This window comes from Rhagoletis pomonella, unplaced genomic scaffold, assembly GCF_013731165.1.
Source record: "Rhagoletis pomonella isolate Grant_MI unplaced genomic scaffold, Rhpom_1.0 Rhpom_scaffold_00002, whole genome shotgun sequence".
NCBI lineage: Eukaryota > Metazoa > Arthropoda > Insecta > Diptera > Tephritidae > Rhagoletis > Rhagoletis pomonella.
Genome location: NW_023458556.1, coordinates 28,354,625 through 28,366,402, shown reverse-complemented (window position 1 = coordinate 28,366,402; position 11,778 = coordinate 28,354,625). Strand labels below are relative to the sequence as shown.

The following is an 11,778-nucleotide window of genomic DNA, read 5'->3' as shown; positions in this document are numbered from 1 at the left end:
ACCCTCTAATTCTTTTCTTTTTATATTTTAAGCTAGACCTCTACCAATACATCGGTGAAAACTGCATTCAATTCCATGTATTAGTTTTCGAGTGATGAGCGTGCAAACATACAGATAGACAGACAGACAGACAGACAGACAGACAGACACACAGATAGGCAGAAAGACAGACAAACATTCTTAAAATTTTTGATTTGGCTTCTGTTGCTCTAATAAAAACCCCCCACATAAATTTTTCTTCAATATCTATAATCTAGAGACATTGGCCTGTGACAATTTTATTATCAGTACAGATTAGGCTTTAAGCCAAATTTGAAAAATATCAAAATAAAATATAAAAAATTACAAACAGAAAAAAAAACGCTTCCGGCAATGCTCACTTATAAATTGTGCCTCATATTGCCGTGACCAGGATTCGAACCTGGGTTACTACGGCCACAACGTAGGGTCCTAACCACTAGACGATCACGGCTACTGGAAGCTTGCTATTAACTACAAACATTTGTTAATATGTTGTATGCAGACATGACTGCATAAATATATGAGTCAATGAAAACTGAATGGTGTACGCATAAAACTGAGTTGAACATGTGCATATGTATGTATATATCTAGATATGCATTTGTACAGCTACAATGCAGAGCCATATAGAAATACGAGCAACAGCGTTTTATAGTCAACAAAAAAAAACCGTTCAAAATTGCTTTATTAGAAAAGTGAAAGGCAGTGGGGCACACAGAAATACAAAAAAATGTGGCGTGATATACATTTACTTAATACGAATATGAAGAAAAATAACTATTAAGGTACAGTGGACTATTGTGCTAAATACTTCAAAAAATTAAATCGAAAAAGTATATACATAAGTTTTGCAATGCCAGAAAAATCTTTAAAAGATTTTAAAATATGTTATCAAACAAAAAAAATCAACAAATAAGTATAGCTCTCAAATTTAAAATAAGCCAAGACTGCACCCGTTCCCTTCAATATAAACGCTTATCCTGACCTTGTGTCAGTTTTGGAGCCATCAGCAAAGACTATGTGTGATTTTGGGCAATTTATAATATTTGCGTAAATAAATGTTTGGTAATCTTAGATTAAGTAACATAGCTGTGGGTGGTCACTACCCGTGGCCGAAAGGTCTTTAAGAACCGAACACAAATGTTGACATTTAAAATCTTGACATAAGTTATTTATCATTTAACGTAAACATTTGTCATTAAAAATGGACATAATTTTCTGGCAATTTAAAAACAAAAGAAATTTTGTGGAGATTTGTGTACTACAGCATCCAGAGGAACGTATAATTGAAAAATTCTTTCCTTAGATAATTTTTTAGTAGCGCCGCTCATCTTTCTGACTGGGCATATACGTAAACATATGAATTTATGCACATTAGGGTGCATCACTCTCCATGCAAAAAAAAATCGGTACTATTTTCCACCGGAATTATTAAATCTATTATACTTTAAGGCTTCCGCCAAAATATTAAAATTAAAAGACTTGCGTAGGTTGGAACGTTTTGAAAATATCTTCACAAATTGGGTTTCTTATAAATAAAATTTGTTAAAAGAAAAATGTTTTCCAAAAAATCACCTCAGCTAATAGAACAGTTTAAGTTTCGAAGGTCTGCATAGAGATATTTCAAAATTGTATCTACGGAATGAAAAGAATGAGATATTTATTTGGAGGCATTTTCAAATCGGTGCGCAACTTTTTTTGCTGTAGAACCCTCAAGTACATACATACATACATATACACATATGTACATATATATATTTAAGTACTACACTGTACCCAAAGTCTTGCCAAAATAAGTTTTACGACACCAATCAACTTTATGTGCACACATTTGAAAAGCAGAAGAGTCGTCAGTTATAAGGCATTACAACAACACATAAATGTCTACCCGATTGAAGTTTAATATTGTAAATGTGGCATGCTACTTAACAAGCTGTGGCTGAGGAAGGGACAGCATACACATTGTTGCGAATTGATGGCGTTTTTATCTTGAAATCAGTTAACAAGTTGTGGCAATTTCGAGCGACGAGACTCGTCAACAGCTCAAGCAAAGCAGCCTACCAATCGACAATTGAAAACAACTGAGCATTACCATAGAACCGTTAATTTTACAGCGGTAGACCCCTAAAGCGTCATAAAAAAACATTTTAAAAGTGCCGCAAATTATATGTACGACGTTTTAAACAACATACGGACATATGGACATATGTATGTACTATTAAATGCACCACTTGAGGCACAATCAGTGTCCATCCATATCGCCAACATTTCTTGCACATGTCACAACACAAAGGTGTAGAGTTGACACAATTTGCTGCACAAAAACAAAAAGTAGAAATAATGCCGCTGGAGCCAAAGCTAAGGTGGCGTTTTATTAACGATTTCCAGAAATTATGCGCAGTTACACGCATGGAATGCAATTACCACGCCCAATAGTCGTAGTTGGTTGGCTCAGTAGTTATTGCACGCCCACAGCCCACTGCCCTTGCCAAGGTCTAGCTGTAGCTAGCGTGGATCCCTACTAGTATGCGCATAAGGGTGGTCAAAAAAACGCATGTGAAAAAGTAAATTATGTCGGAAATTTATGCAATCACCACCTAGGATTTTTCTATACCGAAAAATTATAACCTTGTTTTTTTTTTTTATTTTGAAATCAAAAAATATTTAGAGGTGGCTCGAAGCGCACGTAGTTTTTCATGTATTTTATAAAACAACTTTTCGTAGAAGTGGTATAGAATTCTTGAGAATCAATATTTTATAATAATTAATAATAATAGCCAGTTGTTTATTTTACCATTTTCTAATGCTAACATTTTTGTATGCCCTCCATTGAAATTTTTGGGGTTTTTGGGAGACCTATAAAAAATAATTACAGTATTGAATTACCCTACCGGTAAAACAAAGATTGTATAAAGAAGCCGGTTAATTGGTTTCCCCGTATAATTGGTTAAAAACATGTGGCATTGAAAAGAGATAAATCTTCAATTTTCACCAGCTAATGGTTCCTTAATTCTATTTTATATTTTATAATAATTTTCTCTAAAAATGTGAGGAGAAGTAAACATACTTACGTATGAAAATTAATAACTATAAATTGTTTTTATTCCTTATATTTTTTCGTTCAAAATTTAAACTATATACAGTGGTGGAAATATTAATAGGGACACGACATTTTAACAAATTTTACCTATTTTTCTTATGGTTATTTAATATTTATTATTTTTTGATAAAAGTATAGCTCATTGTCTAAAAAAACCCATACAAATTCATATTTCAAAATTTGTGCAAGAATTATAAAAATAAAAAAATTAAACTTTTTAATCAGATTCTTTAGATTTTTTTTTAGTATGTAGCCTAGTAAATTTTAGTAGAAGGAAGTGTAAGTTTTAAGTTGTTACAAAAAAACTTTGACTTTTAAATATTTTTTTACTTCAAAACCAAAAACTGGGGTATGTATGTATATTATTTTGATAAAGGGCAATCCTAGGTGGTAGAGCATTAAAATCAGACTTTTGGACCACCTTAATACGCATACATGCCGTCGCTGATTAGTTGCGCTGCATTGAGGCACGCGGCAACTGATTACTGTCAACAACTGACCATGCGCTGCAACAATTTTCTAGCCAATCTAGGCAAATTACAACGCTTTGCAATCTATAATTTTTCCCCTTTTCAGCAAGTAATTTCTTGTGTCCAGCCAAAGTATTTTGTAAGAACCAAAAGTTGCCTGCAGCTATTAAATTATTGAGCTACATACATGGAGAAAATTGTGAGCAATTAGCATTTTTCGATTTACTGTTTTAATTAAAAGCTAAGGCGCTCTGCAACGAAAATAAGTACGAAAAGCAACAACCACAACGACGGTCTTTACAGAAATAAAAGCTAGAACAGCAGCAGCAGAAGGCGCTACTGGGCAGTGCCTCATTTACTGCATTCCATAAAGTTACATTCTTACCATACCCTGCGGGAAATGTATCTAACTGTAAGTTAACTTGAAGTTGATTAAGAAGGAACTACATAAAAGGCACTATTATCCGCATATTTTCTTTGAGCAAAGCTAACTATATTTATATGGTGATGGCCGCGAAATAGTAGAGGGTGGTTACCTCTGCGTTAGATGTCAACTAACTTGCAACCAAATACTTCTGGATATAGTCAGACATAACTTCAAAATGATAATATAAAATTTCGAGCTTCCTTTTATTTGTCCTCAATTCGAAAAAGTATTTGTGAAGTGCAGAAAGAAAGTGTATTCAAATTAAAATTTGTACGAGGATATTTAAACAGAAACTTCTTTAAAGAAAATAATCTCCTATTACGTCTGCATTACTACCGCACTACTTTTCAACTAGCTTCAAGTTAGTTTTTGTACCTAACTACAAGTTATATATTTTGTAGAAACCCCGCAAAAAAGCTAACTACAAGTTGATTATTTTTTATCAATTAATAATTTTTTTCTGCAGGGCATATATGTAGGTACATGTACATATACATATGCATGTGTCTTTGTGTGTATGCGTGTAAATGACTTGCAGATCATATCTCCCAACGCACATCAATCACTCGGTGCTTCATCAGTATTCGCCTGCGAAAGAAACTGTCAGCACTTCTTTGGTGGTCGCGTTCTTGTAAATAATTATTCATTGAATCAATCCACTGCAATGGAGCAACCAGCATTTCGGGTGGAGGCCATCGAGTCCGCCTGCTTTGGTGGCATGCCTCGGCGAGTGTTAATTATGGCTGCAGTTACAACTATGTAAGTGCTTGTAACTTGGCCAATTTCAATTTATATTGAATAATCAGTTAAACGCATAGCAAAAGGCAGAGCCGTGGCTTTTAAGGATTTTTTAATTACTTTGTAATATCAGATGAACATGAATAAATATTTACTATGTAAGTGATACATATATATTTCTGCAATTTTCAAAAAGATATAATTGGTTCAAAGGGACTAGCCAACTTCAAAGCTTTGTTGTTCTTAACATGAATATAAATATTCACTCAGCTTGCGGGGTGATGAGTAGTAGGCGCCAGGGAGAATTAGGCACGCGCGTTCGTTCTTATGTACATTCTCATACAATTTATATTTACATATACATACTGCAGTTGAGTTAATTTCATTAAATATTTAAAGAAATTTTATGTATGTATAATTATTTTGTTCAGTGTTGATGAAGCACAACTTTGTTCTGGTGAAACCTACTCAATAGCAATATTTTCGGAGTTGTGTGGAGAAAGAATAGAATAGATACAGTCTACATTCGTAATAATCATTGGTATTTAAAAAATGGGCGCCAGGAAAAGGGTTAGTAAAAGGCTAATTTTCGGAAAAAAGTAAGTGCGACTAGAATATCCATAACAAAATCTATAAAAATATCGATAACAAAATCGATAAATAATCGGAAAAAATCGATAAATAATCGATAACAAAATAGATAACAACATCAATAACAAAAACTTTAAAAGTGTCGATAACAAAATCGATAACAAATTCGATTACAATATCGATAACAATATCGATAACAAAACCAATAACAATATCGATAAAAAATCGGTAAAAATTTCGATAACAAAATCGATAAAAATATCGCTAACAAAACCGATAAAAATATCTATTATTATATCGATAAGTCCCGAGAATCTCTAAAATCCCAAATTAGTTCCCAGATTGAGTCTCAGTGTCTATCTATATCCTTTTCTCTATAATTATCTTTATCTTTCCTCTTCTATATCTTCATCTTTACTTTTATCGGTATCCTCATCCTCATCTTTTTCTTTATATTTATCTGTGTCTAATTAATTTATTTTTCCCTGTGCCTTTATCCTTTTCTTTACCTATGCCATAATTCAATCTAACAATTTAGCTGTCTTAATGACACTACCGCTGTAGATTAGTGGTAAAAGGAGCGCACTACCACTTTGTAGGACCTGGGTTCGATCTCTGGTCCGGGCAACAACTAAAAATTAGAAAAAAGCTTTTTAAATCTTTATCACATCGGAATCTGTATATCGGATGTTTCTACCATCTGCATACCTATATTTTCATACTCTTTCTCATACGTTTTATGTTCAAACCCTGCCAGCAATTGGAAGAGAATTGTGTTGCCTATCGCCATGGCCTCAGTACTTCGCCACTATTGAAAGTTAATAGGAGGATGCTGTTCATTTTACAAAAATGAAAACAATTTCGCCCGCCTTTATATCTTCTTAACAGGTTCTCGCACGATATTTACTGTTAGAAGTTTTGAAATTTAACGAAGCAATTTTCGTGCTTTAAATCGAACCAGTTTTATTTGGAAAAACCAAAACCCCTCCCAAAACCGCACCAAAAAAGGATTCGATTCAGAAGGAAAATCCCCTTAAATATTTTCCAAATTTTTTTCCCTTATGGTAAAAATGCTTAAATGTATTTGTTGGATGAGAATTCCCTGAGTTGGCCTACGAAGTAAGAAACCTATCAGAAACAAAAACTAAACCATCCATTTCTACCATCCATCTTACACAATAGGTTTGTGTTTGGCCGAGCTTCCCCTCCGAATTTCTCCTCCGATTTGTGGCCTGTAATTGACTACCAATAAGCGACTGCAAATGTATGTTTAACCGATCGATATTGTCCATAGACAGTACATAGATAAAATCTTCAAGCAAAATATTTATTAACTCAAAAGCAATTGAAATAAAAGCGTAAAATATTAACTGCTGCCAAAAATTTACATTAATTAGCAGTAAATATTCGCCGCAGTTCATTTAATTTTTTTAATGATCTACAGTGAATAACAACTCCTAAAAATAAGTTTGTATGCAAACATGTTTATCAAAAAATACATAAACATAAAAACTTATTGCCATCAAACCCAACAACAGTGCCAATTAAAGTGCCACAAGCCATTGCTACTATGTATGTATAACTACATATATTTGGTGTATGTACAGTTAAAATATTACAAAAAATATGCGCTTGCCGATGATAATTTTCATTTTCATTGCTATGCACGCATACACGCACACACGCCCAAAGTACCTACTCAACTACTTACCGCCGAATACTTGATTTTCCCCTTCTACGCAGGCGCGCGCACACAAAGTCTCAATTTCACCTGAGGGCATGTGCCATTGCGGTTTGCCCATCCCGCTGTTGCCCCACAGCAGCACAGCCAAGCAACGGAGCGAGCGTAGCCAGAAGTGTGCCCCAGTTTACAGATGCTGGTGAATTGTAGATGAAGAAAGCGTTGCCTGTAAGTGATCATTAAGGAATTCAGAATGCACTACTGTCTGCCAGAAAACCAAAAGTATCGGTATGAATGCGCATATTACTTTTGACTTGTTTTGCTACTTTTGCATTTGTGAAATTGCCAAGTGCAAGTTTTACATACAAAATTACATTTGGCTTTTATTTTCGCTACACCAGCGTTCTTGTGGTAATTAAACGCATGCGTCCGTCCTTGCCGCGGGTCTGTTTTGGCTAGAAAGTGATTGGGGGGGAACAATTTGATAGTTGCGATACAAAAGCAAAAACAAAAACCCAAACAAAAAAAAAGTAATTGCTTTTACTGCTCGACCAGTTCGATGACAAGAAATTATGACATTGAATGCAAGACAGTTGTCAGCGTTTTGAATGGCGTGCATGCTTTTGTGTAGTTGTTGTGGTTATTACTTTGGCTTGGTTGCTTGGCTGGTGCCATTGTGCATTTGTCACCTCACACCTGTTGCACTGCACAGCTCTGCGCTCGCATTTCACTTGCTTTAAGTATATGTGTATTTACACTAGTAAACAGGAATTTTTTTCAGTATTTTTTTTGTCGCATTTTTTGGTGCTACTCGTATGTAGTACTTTCAATTTCATTTCTGTGTGGCCGCTGTAACGGGTTTTTGTTGCTGTTGTTTCACCTTTTTTCACTCTTTGCTGCTATAATGAATAATTATATTTTTTTTTTTTTTTGTTAAAAGGACACACGCAATTTTCAAGGACTTCAGCTCGTTGAACGTTTTGCTGTTGACATGCAAATTAGTGAGTAGGCTTTGGCCTTCTGTTTACTTCCAGTTTCAATGCCAGCTAAGAAGGACTTGTCGTTTTTAATATTTATTAACGAAACTTGTGATATTTTTTCTCTAGGGTCGTTCCATTTCTTATGCGCTTCTTAAAAACATAACATAAACATCCGAGCCGTTATTGGTGTTAATTAACCCCAATCATAAGCAGCAGTTATTCTTAAAGTGCTGTGCAATAAAGACTTGTCTTCGGCCGTATATTAGACGATATTAGAAAAGTTCTCTGATAGAGGCGATTACGATTAAGGCCATAACTTATCTACATCGGTGTTTATGGAGCTAAGACTCAGGTTGCACGCAAAGCACGGGAGTAGTAAGCGTCTTCACTACTGCGGAAAACATAGCTTTTGACCGATTTGACTTGCCTTTGATGGCTGTATTCAAGGATTTTAGAAGTGAGACCACACTCCCAGATTTCCACGTGTTGGGAATGATGGGAACGGTAAGGGACAAATTAAGAAGTTTAGTAATATATTTTACTGCCGGAGGAGGATCCGAGTGATGTAGGTGCAACATGCAAAGTCTGTCTGGTTTTGGATTACCGATGATACTCTAAACTTCATCGCTGGTTAAAGTAAGAGCCTTCACATCGTCCAAGTTTCTGCGCCATGGGTTGCAGGATAAAAGATTTGCAAGGCGCTAGATATCCCAGGTAGGCAAAGCCCTTCACTACATATTTCTTTCGCTTCTTTTTCTAACCTAGACACTTCTGCACTGCATACGCCAGCAGCATCATGCTTTTGTTGTACATATATGGTACCGCTGCTATTAAGTTTAGCAACTCTAATTGCGCTCTCCAGCATCACATTGGAAAAATTGCACTCGAGTAAATCGCCTTGTCTAAGACCTCGTTTGGTTTCAAATTCAGCGCTTCGGAATGTTGTACGTAGCGTCATTCTACATAGGCGTATTAGTTTTGCGGGAACTCCAAATATAGGCATAGCTTTGTACAAATATCTGCTCGTTATGCTATCAAAGGCGGTTTTAAAATTTACAAAAAGTTGGTGGTTGTCGAGTTGCTTTGCTAGTATCTTCTACAGTATTTGGCAAGATTTGTGAAAATCTGGTCGGCGGAGAATTTTTTCAGTCTGAATCCAAACAGATAAGGTCCAATCAGCGCTGGTACACGCTTTGAGCCAGCACTTCCCCGCCGGTTGTGAAAAGCTAAGCCACTAAGCCGCCAGCTCATGGTTCTTTGTTGTTTAAAACCCACATTATTGCTGTTCCCACCTCGTCTTTGTTGAGTGGAGAGACATGAGCTTCTTCTAAGTACATCGGTTCGTGTTCTTCTTCAACAAGAGCGCCGCCTATGTCGCCGTTCAAAAGCATTAAGAAATGTTCTTTCCATACCTCCGGTGTATTGTGGACATATTTAGCCCCAGGCTTAAAACTATTTGATTTCTGCGTTATTTGGTATAAAACTTTCGAGCCGAAATCCTGCGTACCAGCATCTCGATCTCTTCTTCTATTGAAAATACGCCTCCCTTTCTTCCTTTTTCGCTCGTTCACCGAAGCTATGACAGCTTAGCACATTTCTTCGTGCCCAACGAGGAGTGATTTCCTCTCTACACTTCGTCGGGTTTAATGAAAATCTTATGGTTGGCCAAAGCGCACTCCAGCGATGAAATTGTAGCAATTCTCGTTCGTTTCTAAGTACGGCAGCTTGAGATGGGAAATTGGAGCGGATCTCCGCTGATGTACCGGCAAAATATTGCTCCAGAGACGAACAATGGGTTTACCGATATAGGCTTTCTATATTACCGAAACAGCTTTGGTCGGTTTGTTAGAACCGGCCACCAAAAGCTGATTCTGGTTTTAGCTGCTACTTGGATCAGGGCTCAAAACTAAGTCCTATCGGATAGTTTATTTATGTAAGTTCTTAGCGTACACTGCAAAATTACCGGTACAAACATTGAAGGTACCTAAACAAAATATCTTTGCCTTGCCAACGTCATCTGCACGCTTTAATCGCATAACACGAAGTCTTTAAGATTACTTACGCGCATTGTAAAATTATTTTATTGACTTAATTTTTATTTTCTTAAAAGTGACTTCTTCCTATCACTGAAACACGAATATCCTTTTAATTAAACCATGAAGTCGTTCACTCACCTGTGTTTCGTTGGCTCTATAGAAACGTATATAATAATGTGTGCGTTTTTATTTGCCTAGAATGATAACAAGTCAAAAGTGGCGTCAGAATTTTAATTGTGTCTACTGCAAACGCGAAGGCAAAAGTACAAAAAAAGACTAGAAAGTGAAAAAGGATTAACTTAGCGCTTGTCTATCGCTTTGTGGTCATTGACGACGATTGTGTCAACTGCGGCTGTCTCGATTATCCTCATTCACAATTTTTCAAAACACCGTCAGTCGGCTATCTACCTGGTAAGCTTATCCTGCGCTTATCGCTGAAAAACAAACACGCACACACTTAGACTCTTGCCCGCAGGAAGACCCAAGAGAGTCCTTTGATTATTTATCAACGAATATGCCACAGCGCATTGAATCCTTTTAGATTAGTTGATGACAATTTTATTGCATTAGAACATGAATGAGTGCAAATAGAGCGGATACGAATGACCTTTTTGGTATAGGTAGTGTTTTCCTTGTGTCTTTCCCTTTTGCACTGTACTCGCAGTGCACAATAGTGTTAAACTACCTTGCTTAGTTTTATCAATGGTGCAACAACTTCATTTCGAACGTTTCACGCACTTGATATGCTCTTCGTTTTTTTTAATATCTTTTTTTTAGATTATACTTGCATGCCACATTTAATGCGTTTTAGTGGTGATAAGCTGAGGTTTCAGTCGCTCACACATGCCCAATCGCCGCGAGATAAGGCGGAGCGACCACCAAGAAGAGGGCAGCGGAGGGCATTGAAATATAGCTACTGCGTTTTAAAATTGTTAAACAAACAAACTAACTTTAAAAACAATGCATTGGGAACCGCGGATGCCACTCGAAACTGTATATTCAACTAGAATTGCTCTCTCTCAAATTTTATTTGCTGCGTTAGCATTTGATCGTAAGCAGCCAGTAGCAGTAGCTTTTTACGTTGTCGCTTTTACCTACCGAAAGCCGTTGGCCTGAGAGACCAAGTGACGTTGCCACATAAAGCTGCCGATGTACAGAACATGAAGCCGCTCCTTGGCCAGAGAGGCCAAATTGCAGTTTAAGGCTGTCCATGTCTAAGACAAGAAGAATTATATGCAAATGGCGCTCAGAAATGAAAATTATGTGCCCGCATAATCTAGAGAAACTTTTCTTGGTCCTAAAATTGGCTCCGGACCAATTGGACGCTCCAGAGAACCGCAGTTGGCCAATTCATCAGCCAATACCGTAGTATCCTGGCACACACACACAAGTTCAAGCTAGATAGTTTCACTTTTGTTATCTACGCCAAGCTGATGAAAAAGTGTTAGAGTGGCCGTGTCTGGAGAGCTGAAAATTGGCATAGAAAGCAGTCTATAATTTTTTTTTCTCTTCCCCATCGCGACATCTTTTGCGTATGGAACTTGTTGGTATACGCCATTTTTGGAAACATTTATGCAATATCCCCGAGTTCTGTAATGATGGTGGTATGAATTATTTCTGCGGATTTGTTCAAAGTTCTCAGTTCGTTTCTTGATAAGCCCTGGCCAGTAAGACCTTCAGATTTCCCAGTCATTTCACTTGGTCTGTAGATAATTTGTTACAGATGTGGGTTAC

At 36.5% G+C, this 11,778-nt stretch overlaps 1 non-coding gene across 1 annotated transcript; it reads right to left on the bottom strand.

Moving 5' to 3' along the window:
• Nucleotides 1-400: 400 nt before the first annotated feature.
• Trnah-gug lies at nucleotides 401-472 on the bottom strand. The gene has a single exon. It is a non-coding gene; the product is annotated as a tRNA-His (tRNA).
• Nucleotides 473-11,778: the final 11,306 nt, after the last annotated feature.